This window comes from Triturus cristatus, chromosome 2_1, assembly GCF_964204655.1.
Source record: "Triturus cristatus chromosome 2_1, aTriCri1.1, whole genome shotgun sequence".
Lineage (NCBI taxonomy): Eukaryota > Metazoa > Chordata > Amphibia > Caudata > Salamandridae > Triturus > Triturus cristatus.
The window spans coordinates 1132415364-1132433676 of record NC_140581.1 but is presented as its reverse complement, the minus strand read 5'-3'; positions in this window follow the sequence as shown (position 1 = coordinate 1132433676).

Genomic DNA, 18313 nt, shown 5'->3' with positions numbered 1-18313 from the left:
CCAGCCTTCTGGTTATCCAAAAAGCTATCAAGGAGGGCGACCGTCTCCAAGCGCCTCCCACCCGATAACCCTCTAGCATAGATGTTGATTAGCAGGAAATCGCCTGTTTTACCCAGCCTAAACCGGAGGGCCATAATGTCTGGGCTGTCGATGGATGCTACCTCAACGGTGTAACCCGATTGTTGTCTCACCCAACAAGTAAGACCACTTTTAGGTCTTCCCTTACGCTCCCCTTGGGCTGGCTTAGAGAAATGTAGATACCCAGGGTAGTAGACTTTGTCCAAGGACCAAGTCTCTAGGAATACCCAGATATCATGCTGGTCAATCAATGCAGCCCAATCACTTGATTCGAATTTGGACGGGAGCCCTGCTAGGTTCCAAGACCCCACAGTAATGGTGGAGTTAGAATACATATGTTGTATGCTGGGCAGACAATTTTGGGGTAAGGATACATTCACTGGGCTCTGTAAAGTCACACTGTGGGTACTGTCTGACAAAGGGCAACAGACCTGAGGAGCTTTAACTAGGCCTACCAACTTCACCTCCTTGCTCCTTACAACCCCAGATGTTTTAGCGTCTCCTAAATTATCAAGATTAAAACTTTTTAAGGCCCTCACTGGAAAAGTGGCCCTGTTTGTGAAAGGAGCGCCTGGGGTGCAAATTGGGATACATTGGCCAGAACCAATATACCACCTATTAAAACCTGCAACAGTTGGTGATGTGTGGCCACAGGGATCAAGTCAATCGATGTCATCTAGAGAATTAAAAACATTAAATTGATTACTTGTAGGGACAGGGTAGTTAGATTGGTCACAAGAGGGATATGGCCCACAAAATTCGCGGCGCCTAAAATCTGGTGTGGGTCAGTAGAAGTAACCCAATGGAAGAACTTGGATGTTATCCTTTGCATCACCATGTCCTGCCCCTGACAATATGTGCTGGACCAAACTAGGTAACCTAAAACTTAAAATCACACAGTCATCCCAGAGAGACTTTTCTGACTTCCCAACCCATGGAACTCTACGCACCATTTTAAATTCCGTAAACAGTTGGGTATTTATCCCTGTCCTAAAGCTCAGCAGATGTAATACCTTGTTACGCAGAGTGGACCAATGCTCCCGTGTATTGGGTGCTAACTCCGGAACATTGCCTAAAACAACTGTGTAGGGTGTGGCTTCCGTGGGTAGGTGTAAATACCTTGGCGAATGTGGAACGCCCTCTTGAGGATGGCGAGAGGGATCGAGGCTATTGTCACACACAACCTCCAACATACCCAGAGGGCCTGAACCACCTCGAGGTGGTATTGTTGGTAGGCTATTACTCTGGGCTGCCTCGGTGAGATTGGGTACAGTCGTGGCCGGAGTTTCTAATCCCCTTTTTTTAAATCCTCCACCCTCCCGGTGTTGAGTAGCACCCCCACCACCCATCGATGTATTAGGGTGGTTCGAGTTGTTATTAGATATCCCCTACTCTATTTTGGTAAGTCTATCCTCTATCAATAATTATATCTATTTTATACTATTATTCAATTTTAACTTTATGATTTTTTCACTATTTGTTATAACATTGTTTGATATGTTTTATGTTTAATTGCCTTTTTTACCTTTTTTATCATTTCTAAGCCTTTTAATATATATTTTCAACATTATTTTAACATGTTTTATTAGTATATATATTAAATAATTTCATATATTTTCTACCATTATTTAATTTATACTTGGCAATTTTTTCATAATTTTTTTAAACATTGTTGGTATGTTTTACCTGTTTAATAATGGGGTTAGGTGAGAGATTTAAAATGTAGTTATGGTGTTTGTGAGTTTTTCCTATATTTAGATGTATTGTTAGTGTTTTACACTAGTTTGTCGTTTTGCTGTTTTTTTTACACTGTTTAGTAATGTATTACTATGCTGCATTAAGCTGTGTGATGTTAGTTATATATTGATGATTAACAGTTATGAATATGTATTTTTGAGAATGTAATGTGTTTTGTGGGTAAGTTTTAAAAATTTACTTCACAGGCATTTGTTTACAAACGCGTTCTATGGGCATTTCGAGTTTATGTTTTATTTTGTTTAACCCCTTGAGTGCCCCGCCCTTTCCCCCTCCTGTGCCGGCCCTTTCATTAGCGGGCGGGGTCCATGACGAGATAGTCTCGTCGTGGGCACAGCGCAACCGCGCTCCATGACGAGACTATCTCGTCATGGGCACAGAAGGGGTTAAGGAAACCAGTGTTGGTTTATAATAAGCCAATGGTTTTTACTATGATTTCCTTTTTTTCGGGTTTCCTTGAGTGGTCTTTTTTAAAACACTTTTTCAGTTTTTTTATGGAACCTGGATTGCTTCAAGGGATTTCGATTGGATTCGTTATTCATTTGCATTTTTTGGGGGATATTTGGATTCATTTATCTCATTTTTAGTGGATTACTAATTTTTATTACATGGAAACTGAGAAAGATCTGCACCTGCTGAACAGTATGTTTTATTTATTTCATTTATTTTCGGTGGGACATGTGATATTATATTGTTTATGTAAAATGTATGTGATTGTTATGTGGAATTGTTTGGATTATGTGTTGCAAATATTTTGTGTGATGGATTGAGTTTTATTTTATCTATTTTGGTTGGCTATAGTTACACATTTTTTCAAATCATTTCTATATATTTTTATTAGATCAGTGTTTATTAATATTGTGATTTTAAATTATTTTTGACTGGTCTAATAAAATATTATGTTTAAAAAAATTGTTGGTTTAGAGTTTGTCATACTATTTGAGGACTTTGGTAGGTTAACATTTATTTTATAATATGTTTTGGCTATAATTTCTAAGTAATCTTGACATTCCACCATTGTATTTGGAATTTGAATTGGCGTCTTTGTCCGGAGTGATGCAGTCTACCAACCCAAGTGTTTTCAAAATAGTGCATTTGGGGACTAAGTTTGTCTTCATTTTGTTTGTAGAAAGGGCTTTCAATTAGTAAATTGTAGTGGTTGGGTATCTCTGAGACAGGGACATAGGCTAGTGCTATCATTAGTTTTATTTCAAAGGCCAATTGGCTGTTCATGGCGTATTCTACACTTAGGGCCTTATTAAGAGTTTTGGCAGTCCGACCGCCCAAACACTGCGGCTTCCAGGAGATCACAGTGTTGAGTTTACCGCTGTGCCCACGGTATGGCTGTTGAGATCTTTTGACGGTGGTAATAACTTTTCCATATATATAGATGCCTGTGTGAGGATTTCACTGCATATGTGTCGAATGCACACATATGCATGATACATGTAGAAAAATACCACCTACCCATTGCAGGAGTCGGGCCCATATGTGGGCAGTCCAGGCAGTGGGTATATGGTATACAAAGGACTCACCGGTACATCGCCACAAACAGGGTCGTAATCCTCGGGGTGAAGATGCTGCTGTGAAGGGGGGACTTGAAGAAAGGGATCCACATCGAACTCCCCCTGTCTAAAAGAACAAGAAAGGGGTGAGTACACAACCCAAATCCTTCGTTTCTGCCGTCTTAATTTTGGCAGTTCCACCGCCATGGTCAGCTCCCTTGTATTGCCCTATGGCAGCTGCTATTTCCCGACCGTGACTCTGGCGGTCTGCGCTGTGCTGGCGGTGTCGACGATTCAGCCTCGGTCTTTCCAAATGCAATCCACCCATCTCGTAATAGGTCGGACCACTGAGCTTGAGGCGTCGGGACCACAGATACACGGTTCACGGACCACCAAACTCGTGATAAGATCCTTACTGCAGATTTTTGGAGATACCTCCAAATACTTTCATTGAAATAATAATAACACCATTGTATATCTGTGTGTGGGTATAGTTTTAGAAGGGTTTGAATCATGGCTTGCTCAAAGGCTGTGATTATGTTTTGGGGATGGAAGTTATTTGTTTCATGTTTTATATGGTTTAAGAGCTTGTAGTAAGTGCTGCTTTGTTTATTTGGTAGGAGGGCAAAAATATATGCCCTCCTACCAAATATCTGAGAATATGGTTGGTAGTATAGTTGTGGAGTTGTGGAAGAGGTGTGGTGCAGCGGCCAGAGCAACTGACACCGGAACCCGTGGGCTCACGGTTCGATCCCCAGTGCCAGGGGCAGATGAGCCCAGGACCATGTGACTCTGGGCAATAGCTTGCTTAATCTTCCCGACGGCCCCCAGCGCCTTGACACCTTCGGGTAATTGTTCGCGCTTTACAAATACTGGACATTTACATTTGAATGGTTGGGACACAGTTTGAAGGTCCCATCCATCACCCAGGTTTGACATTGGCTAAATTTCATTAAATGGTTTGCTGCAGAGCATATTAGAATCAGTTTCTCATTATTTCGGTTGTCATGTAAAAGGAAAGTTCCTAATTATGTGTTATTGTTAAATGTTCAGGTATGTCTATATCTTGGTATCATCTAGGGGCAGGTGGGGTAGCACTGTTGGCTTTATTAATTCCTGCAATTACAATTTTTGAAGTGGGAATGTGTTATGTATCCTTCAGCATTTTGCGTATGGGTTTCCGGGAGCAAAAGCTTACCTCTCATATATCTTGCAATATTTCTCTTACTTTTATTTCTTTCCCATTCAAAGGGTGGTTGTGCTCTTTTGCATGAATTACTACATCATCTCTTGTAGTTGCCTTCCCATAGCATGCATTAAAATAATATGCAGTACATTTTAAGTTTATAGCTTGTGATGATGCACTTTTTTGGCTGTAGGTGTGCCCATGTGATTTAGTAGCTGTTTTCCTTTCTGTGAACTGATACATTTTGCAGTCTCTGTCGTATCTGTAGGTAGTGTAATAGTATAAATATTCAATATGTTTTAACACTGGTACGTTTGTTATTAGTATGTAAAAAAAATGCGATCGCTTCTATTTTGTCTACTTACATGTATGTTCTGTTGAGATGTTTTGCGCGGTTTCTAAGCTTTTCCGTTGGGGGTGTTTTGATGTGGAGCAGGTACTTTTCTGTTGTATGAAAAAAAACCATAAGTTACATTTTAAATGGTACTTTGTAGAGCTTGAGGCCATTAGGATTATATTTGTTTGTCATATTAGTTAGTTTCTAATTTGTTATTTATTTATGTAAACTTACTTTCTTATATCTTTTTGCTGGTTTGTGATAGTTGGCATATTAGGGCAGTTTATCGGTTTTAAATCTGTAAATGAGTTCTTTTAGAAAGTCTATAGGCATCATTAGGATGGCGGGCCATCCTGTCGGAAAACGGGACCGCCCGCCATATGTGCGGCGGTCCCGTGGGGGAGATTAGGATGCGCCCACCACACTGGCGGGCGCATCACGCATTTTTAACATTGTGGCAGGCGGTACTTTCAGCAGCACCCGCAACAACGGTAATAACACATATTGTGCATTTGCATGCACAAAGTAGCAGGCACCGTGCGGTGTCTGCCGCATTGTGCATGCAAATGCAGGGGGGTACCATAGGTACCCCCATGTACACCCCCTACTCCCCCAACTTCCTGGGGGCACACAACGGCCCCCAACTGGAACTCTGCATGCCGTTCCGTGGCAGCAACGCTGCCACGGAAAGGCTGCTCTCCGCCTGCGTACTAATATGGATGGCGGTGTCTAGCAGACACCGCCACCATATTAAACCCTTTTCCGCCCGGTTGACGAGTAAGCGGTGGGCAATCTTCCCATCCGCCCGCCCACACCATACTGATATGGCGGGGGTAATTGGCATGCGGGCGGTGTAGTATGGCGGGTGGATCACCACCGCCGTTTGGGCGGTGGCGATCCGCCTGCCATACTAATAGACCCCTATTTAAAAAGATACAATTTGGAGAGTATGGTAATATTTATTTGCTATTATACATTTTTAAGTTTCATAAAAATGACGTTTTAGTTTACATTTAAGTATTACTTGGTTATGTAGGTGTTCAGATGTATATTTATATTCTTTAATGGTTTGTTGAGAGAATCAGGATGAGTTTCCTTTTCTTGCAGTATTTGCCCTTTTTAAGTATTCAGTTGTTTAATTAGTGTGCCTGTTTTATTTTTGATTTAATTGTTTGTTTGATTTTATTGGTTAAAGTTGTTTATAGTTTTATTTTATTGGTTGATTTAGTATAGGTAGAATTTTTTATGAGTATAGTCCTTCTATGGTAAACACTAATTTAGGTGTTACTTTTTATGTATAAAATGTATGATATTTTGTGTTATAACTTCTGACTGAAGGGCGCGTCGCCTCCGTGGGCCTCATGGGGGTGGAGGGGGTCCGTAATAATTCCACCTCTCCCTGAACACAAGGATGACAACGCTGTGTGTAAATACTTTTGAATTTTATTGTCCGGCCACCATTGTACGCGTTACGGCTGTAACCAGCTTTACTCACCTTTAAATGTTAGTAGTTAATGCTATCTATTGTTTTCACAATGGGGCCAGGGCTTTTGGGCCCCATAACATGTCAAATGTGCCACTAAAGGGATACACACCCACTTTTGGATGATTAGTGCGTTCGCTGAGCATGTGCCTGACATTCTCTTTCCAGTGTAGTGTCCATAGTACTTGGTTGATACATTCAGATCTTTTTGTGTGCTTTCGCATGCTTTATTAGTGACAGGATAAAACAATTTGTGCTGTCCCTTGCACATTCATTTGAGCTTTACTCAATAGGATCTCTCAGTGTTTTAAAGTAGTTTAGACTACACCTTTTCATAGATTAAGTACAGGAACCCTGTGAAAGCAGATATTCCTAGATATCTTAGTAAAGAAAAGTCCTGATTTTATTGAAGACACAGAGTTAAACATTATGTTTCTCAAATCTTGTCACTCTAATCTTCACCAAAAGTAAAATTACATGTCCCATAAACCCTGATACTTGCAGCGCAGAAAAACACCAATCAGGTTAGTGCAAAATCCATATGAAGAAGCCCATATACCTATCTCACCTCTTTTCTTGATGCAAAGTAAATTGACGAATCATGGACACAACGAAAACACACCAGCAGCAGCAGAAATCCCAATCAAAATATAACTATTGAATTTTTGTAAGGTACAAACCTTGATAATGCCAGCACAGTGGTAGCAGGAACACCGTTTGACATCAATAAACAGTGGGCTATTTTACAGGAATTGAATAATTTCTGGGACGAACAAGGCAACGGCCAAGTAAAATGCACTGCCAGTGGAAAAGTGAAGGTTGGTCTGGCAAAAACTGTCTGGATCCCGAAGATTGGGGATCTGGTCGGTGAAAACATTGTGGACAAGAAAGTGTTTGGGCCCTCCTACAGATCACAGGTGCCCATCCTGGCTGTTGAGTGTACACAAACTGTACTTCTCCCATCCCTTGCCAGACTCCGAGACCAATGATTTGTCTCTATTTATCTGATCTAACTTAATTATGTGGATGATTCTCAACAGTAAGCCGCATGGACTCCTGGGTAGCTACCAATCTCCTCTTGTTGCCATACAGGAGTTTCAGATTGAACCTTTAATTACAAATGAAGCCTGCTCTCTTCAACAAGAGTCAGCAATGAACAACAATGAGGTATGCCTTCTACCTGTTTCAAAAACAACAACTACTGTGCAGTCTACAAGTTCAGAAACACAGATTTTAATTCGGAATCCTGAGAAGAACAAGGCCTACGTCAATGTACCACAAAGCAAGTCTTCATCTAATTTGAACCAGCCTGTTGGGCTGCCCAAGATAGACCGGATGGCGTCTGGATACTTCATCGACTTTGATGACTTCTCCTTCGATGCATCGGTGTTTTCACCACCCCCACCACCCTTGCCTTTCGAACTGAAGGTACGTGTCTTCTATCGTTGGCTGAAAAAAACATACTTTGTTCCTCCATAGTTATACCTTTGGATTACAATTGCATTACTTTTACTAGTCCTATGGATTGATTTTGTGACTGTGTTCTTCATTCTCCTGGAAAGTTTGTCCCAGAACGCTCTGCAGTACAAACTGTAAATTTGGTTCTGAAACCACATGCATTATCACATTGTGAGCAAAGAGACTTGTCTCTGGTGAACCTTTCAGCTGTTCCAGTTCAGGATGGGGGTGTCTGGGACAGGGTATCTTTTGATGTATATGGTCCCACTGAACTCCTTCAAATTCTGCATTTGTTTAAAATTTCTTTGAATGACATTATCACCCCCAGTACAATTGCACATGATGGGGATATTGATACAGCATATGAAATGTTAGATGATCTAGAGCATTCCACTCTGTTTTCTTCAGATGAGGTTTATGATTGTACAGCTAATTTTGATTAGATGTTCTCTTTTCAACATTACAGTCATTGTTTCCTACACAAGGCTAGTACACCTTGTGAAGTGTTTACCTTTACACAATGGGAACATTGCCATACACCACAAAGGGGTAGATCACAGCATTCCCACAGAAGTTGCCTGCTTTTCTGGTTATGACACATCTGACCCAGATGCATTTTATTATAGGCTTGCATCATCACCTGCAAAGAAACATATGTTCACTGACACTAAGCTGATTTACTCTGTGTCTTTACTTTCCCAACTCTCTGTACAATGTTTTGACCTTTGGAGGTATACATAGATGTTAAATTTATCTGGAGTACTAAAGATTGGAAGGTTCAGGGAGCTGAGGTTTTTTTCAGAGCCTGTTTAATACCTCAGCAGATGATTTTCCTGAACAAAACTGTGCAATAAACAACGTGTCTGTGCCTAGCCAAGATAAAAGATTTGAACTCACAGAGGGTTCCCACTCTTACATGATTTAACAACTACCAGTGGTTAACATCATATGATGAAAACACTATTGATACTATGCTGCGTAAGAGTAGACATAGCTCATCATATCCCAATTGGAAGGGATGGTTAGTGTGGCCACTAGAAACTAAGTTGTGTCAGAATAGATTCCTGGGTAACATCATGGAATTTACACAAAACAGGTCTGACATGCGTTAAGTGCAAAGTGAACATGTGGGGGTGGTTCCATATACAGTGTTAAAAATTGTACCTTGATTGGTTAAAAAAAAACTGTCTCATGTTCAACAGCACTTGTACCTTCTATCTGATGACCTGGACTTACAAGACTTTTAAGTGGGTCCTCGTAAACCAGGAGATATGGAAAATATCTCAACAAGAAGTCACTGAAAGGTTGCGTGGGATTGACAGGGCCAACTTAGAACAGGCTCTTGCAGTAGTGGACAAGAGTATGACTACTTTATCATCTAAAATGTATTCTTTAGGTGACACTGTCTCATCTACAATAGATGTTCTTCAGAAAGCCTTGTATGTATTACAACATGGGGAGTCCCATTCTATTGTTAAGCTGGGCACTACTGACATTACGTTCTGGCCATGTGCCATGGCGACACATTAACATCACTAATTTCTTTACATCATACCACATTTCGGAACAGCAGATATCTATGGCACGGAAAGATGCAAAATACACAGTGTTACACATTGAAAGGCTTGAGATAGCATTGTTGGATTGGATTATCCATGGGTACATTACACTGCAATCTCAGCTTTCCACTTTCAGTACTGTCTACCCCACCATCAAGTGGGCAGATATGAAGCGTTAGGGGAAGGATTCTTACATAAATCAGGGGAGCTTCCTTTCACATTCTGGTTCAGAATAAGGATACTGAAGTCTTTCTGAGCGGCTCAGACTGCAAAAATACTTAAAGTGGGTCCCTAGTATGCCAGGACGTTTCGTTGCACGGGGCATGTAATGCATCCTTGGAAAACATGTCTTACTACTTGAAAGGGTCTCCGGCGGCCATGATGCATCCGGCTTTCAGATTACTCTCAAATGGGAGTTACCTAATGTTGAATAGTCAAGGTTGTTGAAGAATGAAGCCGGGGGTCGTCTATGTGGTGACCATATCTTCCATTGTAACATGTTGCACACAAGTCCTGTGTCCGTCTGCCCGTGTAGATAGGGAGGATACGTTGTGGCCTGCAATTAATGTGACTAACATGCGCTTTGACGTCCTGAGCAAACTGCAAGCCTTATTATTTCAAAACAATGTGGCCTTAACGTCGGCCAAAGGACGTTTGATCTTCAGGTGGCGTGCTCCTCTTTGGAGATACAGGCGCTTCTCTGTACTAACTTCCCACACATTTTGGGGTGCTGGCCCTGTGTATTTTCAACATGTCTAGTACGACTGGAATTGCAGGTTTTGTCAGGAGAATTGGCTCTGGGTTGGTTAGCACCTTCCTGATGGTGTTTGGAGTTATTCCATCATTCATCCACTCAGTCCTCTGAAGCATCTTTGGAGGTCTTCATCTGGTCCTGATCCTAATTGCAGGGATATTGCTTTTAATATTTTTGCTCCGCAATAGATGTCCCAATTCGGAATTAAATGGAGCTAGCACTGCCTCACGTCCTGTCGTGCCGTGAATGCATGGTGCATTTCTTTGGTGTACTGTTGCTTGGAGAACTGGATGAGCACTGGTTCCTGTTTTTTTCAGTCTGTATGGCTTCATTGTGTGCAACCTGTTTTCTGCTGTCTCTTGTGCACTTACGAGTGTGCCCTGGACTTGTGCTTGGGGTCACAGTAGGTTGACTCAGTAGACATACAGGTACTGGTGGACCAGTTGAAGGACCATCTGTGCAGCTCTCCTCTCCGGATACCTCTGCTCCTGGCTGTGTTCTATGAGCTTCCCTAGGTCGCCTCTGCACCTAGTAGTTTGGATCTAGGCTCTGTTTCACCAGAACATCGAATGGCTGTATTTTCTCCCCCAGCGGCTGCTGTGGGGGGTGGATGGGAACATATTTGCTCTATCAATTTGCTCCGAGGTGTGCCTCTGGAAATATCATCTGTGAATGCTGGGAACAACGATATTTTTTCTACCACTTGAAACATATAAACATCTGGCTCTTCGTATGGTAGAAACTTTTATTTGGCCTGATTTCACCAACTACATTTCTTTTAAATGAACTTACATTATATTGCTCTTATATTCTAACAGCTTTTGGCTTTCTTTATGCTTTGGGCCTCCAAATAGCATGAGTGCCTGATTTCCATGTCAATTTTAATCTGCTTTGTTTGTATAAGTTTTATCATTTTCCTTTATAGATGCCAAGGCATTTTTAGTAATGGGATTAGTTTGCTTTTAGATAGCTTCTGAGCCAACCTATGTACGAGGAGTTAGGCCTGGTAGGAATTAGTGCCAATTTTCATGTACACGGTTCTTTAATAAATTTGCCTTCACTTTGTCACATTGCCTTTTGCATTTGTGACACTTGGGTTAGTTAGTGTAGTACAAACCTTATTTCAGTCATAAGACCATAAAGATACAAAAACATAGATAACATATATTACATTGTCATACATCATAATTAAAACAAAAAAGTGTTTCTAATACATTCAAAGAACAGTGTAAAGTGCTGAGTAAGAACAAGACTAAAACTTTAGTCAAAAACCTATTATGGTCTGCCATGGACTAGGTTGAAATCTAAGCAATTACGTCAGACCACAATTACTGTGTTAGCAATTAAATGTAAAACCAGTTCCAATTCTAAAAATTTGCAGTATAGACCTACCAGCAATATTCAAAAACATGCACATGTACATATTAATAAGTATTATTAATTAAATATTGCAGGGGATAAATCGATGTATGAGCTATGAGCTAGTCTAAAATGTGGACATGTAGATCATAAACTACACGCCCGACTGGGGGTACCGCAAATACCCTAAATTATCAGCCTGGCAGTCAAGGCTCATCAGATATGCTGTTAGCTCTAAGTCTCCAGGCCCAGAGGAGGAACCTAGAGGTGGTAAACACAATTGGCTCCCTCGTATCGCAGCATACGACCCTGAGTGCCTCCTAATAGTGTGTTGTGCCCATGTTCTTACACACCGGCTTAATCCACTTCCTACATGGGTGGGCATAACCTGGACAGAAGAGAAGAAAATGTTCTACCGACTCAAGAATCCATGGGCAGAAGGGGCAGCTATGACTTGGCAAGAGGGGAGAGGATGTAGCCTTGCGGCTAGAGCGGTCGACGTCAAAGCTGGGGAACTGGGTTCGAGTCTCGGCTACGACGCTCAACATCCTGTGATTCTGGGCAAATCACTTAGGGCCTCATGTAGGTAAATAAAATTTACCGATTCTTAAATACCGAACCGTACCGAATCGGTATTTAAGAATCGGTAAGTTATATGTAGGTAATAATTCGGAAATATTTACCGAATCGGTAACATTCGGTATTCAAGAATCGGAATTTACCGAATCGGTAAATACCGAGGTGGTATTTACCGATTCGGTAAATACCGAAGTGTTATTTTCCGAATCGGTAAATACCGAATCGGTATTTACCGAATCGGGAAAAAAAATCACATGACTGGATGAAACAGCCAATCCTGTGCAACCACACCCCACCCAACCAGGAAGTGGCCACACCCAGGCAGGTACACACAATTAACAGACTCTGGAGAGGCTTGGAGTGCAGAGGAGAGGCAGGGAGCCAGTGCCTGTTTGTGCAGCACAAAATCATCATGTCCACGCAGAGGACACTGAGAGATGGAGGGGAAAGGAGGAGGAAGATGAAATTCAGCCCCAAGGAACTCCAGGTGCTGGTGGAGGAGGTGGTGAAGCAGCACCAGAAGCTGTTTGGGAGGCAGTCCCTGCAAGTACGGAGTCAGAAAAGCGCAATATATGGCTGGGTATCCAGGCGCAGGTCAATGCTGTGGGAGTGACCCACAGGGACATAGAGGTACTCAAAAAGCGCTGGTATGACCTGAGGATTTTAACCAAGAGGAAGATGGGGGAAATCCAGAAGGAGGCCAGCCAGACTGGAGGTGGAACCAACAGGGCACCTGCCCTCACCGAACTGGAGGAGCTGGTGGAGGCCACAATAGAGCACGAGAGCGTCGTGGGGCTTGGGGATGCCGACAGCTCTGCCAGAGCCGCCACCCAACAAGGTAAGACGAATGCACAGCAATGTAGCCCCCCCTACCCCTATCCCACATCCCTCATTGTGAAATGAGTATCCCACTCCAGTCCATGTGTTAGTGCAGACAGGCAATGCATTCTGGGAGATGTAGTCAGGGAACCCCCAACCATGAAGTAAATAGCACAGGACAATAATACATGGTACACACATTAGCCAAAAGCAGGCAGAGGACAATGTGAGAGTGTTACATGAATTTATTGTGATGCTTGCAATGCAGCCCTTCAGGTACACTGAGCTGATGTTGCATTTCTGTCCACAGATATGACATCGTGCAGGACAGGACATGCTGCAGGAGAGAGGGCACACCGGCCAGACAGATCAGCTCTGGCCAGCACAAGTTCAGCCCAGGGAGCATTGCCACAGGCAGCCGCACCACTTCCACAGGCAGCCTCACCACTACCACAGGCAGCCTCACCTCAACCAGAGCCAGCCTCACCTCAACCCGAGCCAGCATCACCTCACCCAGAGCCAGCATCGCCACTCATGTTTGAGTCACCGGCCACATCACCGCCTGCATGTGTGAGGTCGAGGAGGCGTGCTGCCGCCAGGCTGCGAGCCTTAGACACCTCGTCTGACGACAGCAGGGGCCCGGAGCAAAATACTATGCCCCAGGATGGGAGCCATGCCACTGTGCCCTACACCTCACAGGTAGAACACACGGGTGCAAGACGGCGCCGCAGGTCGCGTGTGCAGAGTCCACCAGCAAACATTGACAGCCATGCGGTCTTCTCGGGGCTCGAGGGCAACATGTTAAAGCAACAGCGCCTGCAAACAAAGGCAGTCATGTCAGTCCAGAGGCATATACGGGGCATGAAATCAACTTTTGTCAACATGGACAAGAACATCAGCACAATGGCAGTGGGGATGGGTGAAATGGCAGCGGGCATTCGGGACATGTCGCAGTCAATCCAGCTGTCGTGCAGCAAATTAGATGCTGACAGAGATGCACGGCGCCGGGAACGGCAGAGGAGGGACAGTCACACCAGGGCACTCAACCGTCTGGCAACTGCCACTTCTCTACTCTGCCGGCGCTCTGTGTCGATGCAGGAGGGCCTGACACACTGATGCAGCGACGTGTCTCGGGGGATGGTGCAGGTCACAAGTGCACTTGAGGTGCTATTAACAAGTCAGGCAGCCACAACTGCTGCAGGGGATGCTGCGGAGAGCATCGACTCCAGCAGCAGGAGCAGCATCACACCCCCCGTCCCAGATACACGCAGGAGCAGCAGGCGGCTTGGGGTTGGCAGTAGTGAGGATGCTCAATCTGTGCCATCCCACACTGCAGCGCGTGTGCGCAAACATTGATGCAGCCCTGCGTAGCCAATTCCTAATGGGTGACGTAACCCTGGACTTACTCCTTGTAAATATGCAATGTTGCCAGATTGGCTTGATCTTGTTGTAATGGCGTAGTGGCGCATTATTAAACTACGTCATGACATCCAACAACTGGCTGTGTCCCCTTACTTACTCAGAAATAGTTGCATGTGATCTCTGCCCGTCTCTCTCTCCCATCTATTGCAGTTGGCACTCCAGCTGCGTTGGCCTCTGGCTGGCCTGACTCATCCTCATTGTCCTCAAAATCTGTTAGTTCCACCTCTGTACCTCTCTTCGTGGCAAGGTTGTGCAGCATTGCACAAGTGGCAATGATCTTGCAGCAGATGATGGGTGTGTACTGGCGTGTGCCTCCGCTCTTGTGGAGGCAGCGGAACCTGCTTTTCAGTAGTCCAAACGTGCGCTCCACCACATTGCGTGTAGATTTATGTGCCACGTTATATCGTCTCTCACTCTGGGTTGATGGGTGTAGGTAGGGAGTGAGGATGAATGACCGGCAGGCATATGCACTGTCGCCTAGGTGAGTAAAAGGGAACCACCAGTCACATGCCTCAATACACTATGATTTGCAGGTTTCATGGGGCGTCACTGTTACTTACCTAGCAGGTATCCCTCTCCAAATTCTCCGGCAAGCAGTCGTGTGTAGATCCCACTGTTCTGGAAGATGTAGGAGTCGTGGGTGCTCCCAGGAAACTTCGCAACAACATCAGTGATGATGTTCCCTGCATCACAGATTACCTGCACATTGATGGAGTGGGTGGACTTTCTGTTCCTGTAGATGTGCTCAGTGGCAGCTGGTGGGCAGATTGGGATGTGTGTGCCATCAATACAGCCAATGACATGGGGGAACTGTGCCATGTGATAAAAGTCAGTTTTTGTATTCTGCAGTTCAGCCTGTGTGTTTGGGAAGCTGATGTAGTGGTGCATTCTCTGCATCATGGCATCCAGGAACTTCCTGAAGAAACGGGACAGGCAACTCTGGGATACACCGCCCACCGCAGCTATCACCCCCTGGTAACTGCCAGATGCCAGTAGATGTAGGCTGCAGAGCACCTGCACATGTGGTGGTATGGCATGCGCCCTTCTTGTTGGCTGGTCCAGGAGTGGGTGCAGGTCCCTTATCAGGTCCATGATGGTTTGTGGGTGTAGCCTGTACCTTTCATGTATCTCTGCGTCAGTCAGTTGGAAGAGTGTGATGCGCTGTCTGTAGATGCGTTCCTCCCGTCTCCATATCCTCAGACCTGCTGCCTGTAGACGTAGGCGCCTTGCAATGACATACAGAGCGGCCATGTTGTCCACGCTGTTGCATTTTGGGATTGCTTATATGCACTGTTGATGCTTACCACCTGCTTTCAATCAGTGTTAATTACCGACTCTTAATTACCGATTTTCATGGATTTCTTAATTACCGAATTTACCTACATGTCTTTTTCAGTTTTACCACTTCATATTTACCACTTCATATTTACCGATTCGGTAAATATGTATTCGGTAAATATGAATCGGTATTTTAGAAATCGGTAATTATGAATCGGTATTTACCGCTTCATATTTACCGAAAACTGGTTTTTGGCCTCCTACATCTCACTTGACTAAATACCGGTCGGTAACGGGATTTTTACCGAATTTCGGACGTTACCGACCGGTATTTAGCTACCTACATGAGGCCCTTAATCTCCCCGTGCCTAAGAAAAAATGAATGTGTCCTTGTGTAACGAAACTGGTGCTATGTAAAGCACTCTGATACCCGATTTATCGGGTCTAGTTCGCGCTATATAAAAAGTACTTTTGCCCCATCTGCCCGTCAATGACTTTAGCTGCAGAGTGCCTATCCTTAATTTAATATATAGGCTCTTGGCTTCTGAAGGTCTGATTCTGTCCAAATATGGCTCAAACAATTGTAAACATTTGAATTGGAGGAAGTTTTCTGAAAAGTTCCCCTCTTTTGCATCATTCCAAAGGCTAACCAATGTTTTCTCTCTGAAGACAACCTTTATTTTGGTGGCAGTAGCCTTGCTCATTTCAGATGGATAGTGCCATATATCCTCCATTTTGATGGCAACGCATAGATGCTTCATCTTCCTAAGCCATGTGGTACGTACTCTTATCTGCGGCACTTAAATTGGCTAGTTCATGGAATGCCATATTTGTCCTGGACCTTCACAGGTTATCTCTAGGGACCAGGTCAAACACAGCCCTTAGATCCATAAAGGCCACGCAAAGATGGTCCTGCTTGGGTTAGTTTCTAAGGAACACTGATAATTCTTACACTAAGAACTTCATGAGAACACTATCACACTGCCTTGGTATTATGTACAAGGCCATCACATGCGTGATACAAAAGTGTTTGTTATTACGTCCATATGGTGGCATAGCTATCTGTGGAATACAAAGAATGACAGCCTGATCACAATCTCGGCCCAAGGCAAGAATGACCTGATATCCTTTTGATTCCAAATACATTCAGGGGAGATGCTTCTGCTGACTTTGAGGGGTCCCTGCATGATGAAGGTTTCGACTAGCAGCTGTTTGATATCTCCATGAGGGGTGCCCTCAGCCGTCTATGCTGTCAACCAGATGCTCAGCACCTTTTGCCACTCCTCTATCTTAGTGAGGTCTTTAATAAGACATTTGAGCTCCATGAACAACTTTTTGAGCTGACGCAACATATAGGTTTCCAACCTGTCTAGCTTACATACCAAATCTGCAGCTTCAACTGCTGACTCACCAGCTTGAGACATGATTGTGGATCAAAAGCCCAAGAGTTGCAGAGAAGATAAAAATCAAAAACAGTATGTGGTTGCGTAGTGGTCTGCAATATGGAGTAGTGTACACCAATCACTGTATGTAAAGTACAAACATAAGTGTTCTCCTCACCGCTAACCACCAATGTTAGAATAGAATCTCTAATTGGCAGTGGTATGCACCCTGTCCAATTAAGGACCCTCACTCTAGTCAGGGTGAAAGATTCAGACAGCTAAGATAACCCCTGCTCACCCCCTTGGTAGCTTGGCACGAGCAGTCATGCTTATCTCAGAGGCAATGTGTAAATCATTTGTACATACACACACAGTAACACAGTGAAAACACTACGAAAAGAGTACACACCAGTTTAGAAAAATAACCTATATTTATCTGAATAAAACAAGACCAAAATGACAAAAATCCAACATACACAAGTGAAGATATCACTTTTCAAAGGTTAAATAAGTTCGGGTCATAGAAAATATGGATGCGTCACTTTTAGCAGAAAGTACCTGAGATGCATCAAAATTCAAAGACAAAAACAGGCGCAGTGGAGGTGAGGTGCTGAAAAAACAAAGCAATGCATCGGCTTATTACTGCTAGCAAAGGTGATGCATCAATTCTTTACTGCTGCGCAGAGGAGGTGATGCGTTGGTTCCTCACTGGAAGGGGAGGTGATGCTTTGACCTCCGTGCACGTTGCCTTGGTTCCTTACTGCTGGACAACGCCGATGAAGAGACAGCGTCAAAGTATAATTTGTCGAAAATCCAGATGTGCTGTGTCGATGCTGCGAAGCAGGTGCTGTTTCGATTTCACGTCAATATCACCACTGCGAAGCAGGCAATGCGTATGATTCTTTAGCTGCAAGGCAGGGGCTGAGTCGGAGCGGGTACCACGGATGTCGGTAATATGGTGCTCTCTAATGGGTTGCGGTGATTTTTTAGCCACACAGGAGGCGCTGTGTCGATTCTTCAGCGGGACAGTGGTGATGCGTCGATTTTTCAGCCACACGGGGGGTGCTGCCTCAAGTAAATGGACGCTGAGAGTCGATGCATGGATTTTCTCACCAGTTTGCACTTCCAAGGGCCCAGGAACAGGATTTGGCACCACTTGGCAAGTTAGGGCTCTCAGCAGAAGAACCCAGGCACTGGTAGGTGAAGTCTTTGATGGCTCTGAGACTTCTTAACAGGAGGCAAGCACGCACAAGCCCTTGGAGAACCTTGTAAACAGGATTCAGAAAGCAAAGCCCAGTCCTTTTACTCCCAGGACAGAAGCAGCAAGCAGCAGGGCAGCACAACAAAGCAACAGGCAGA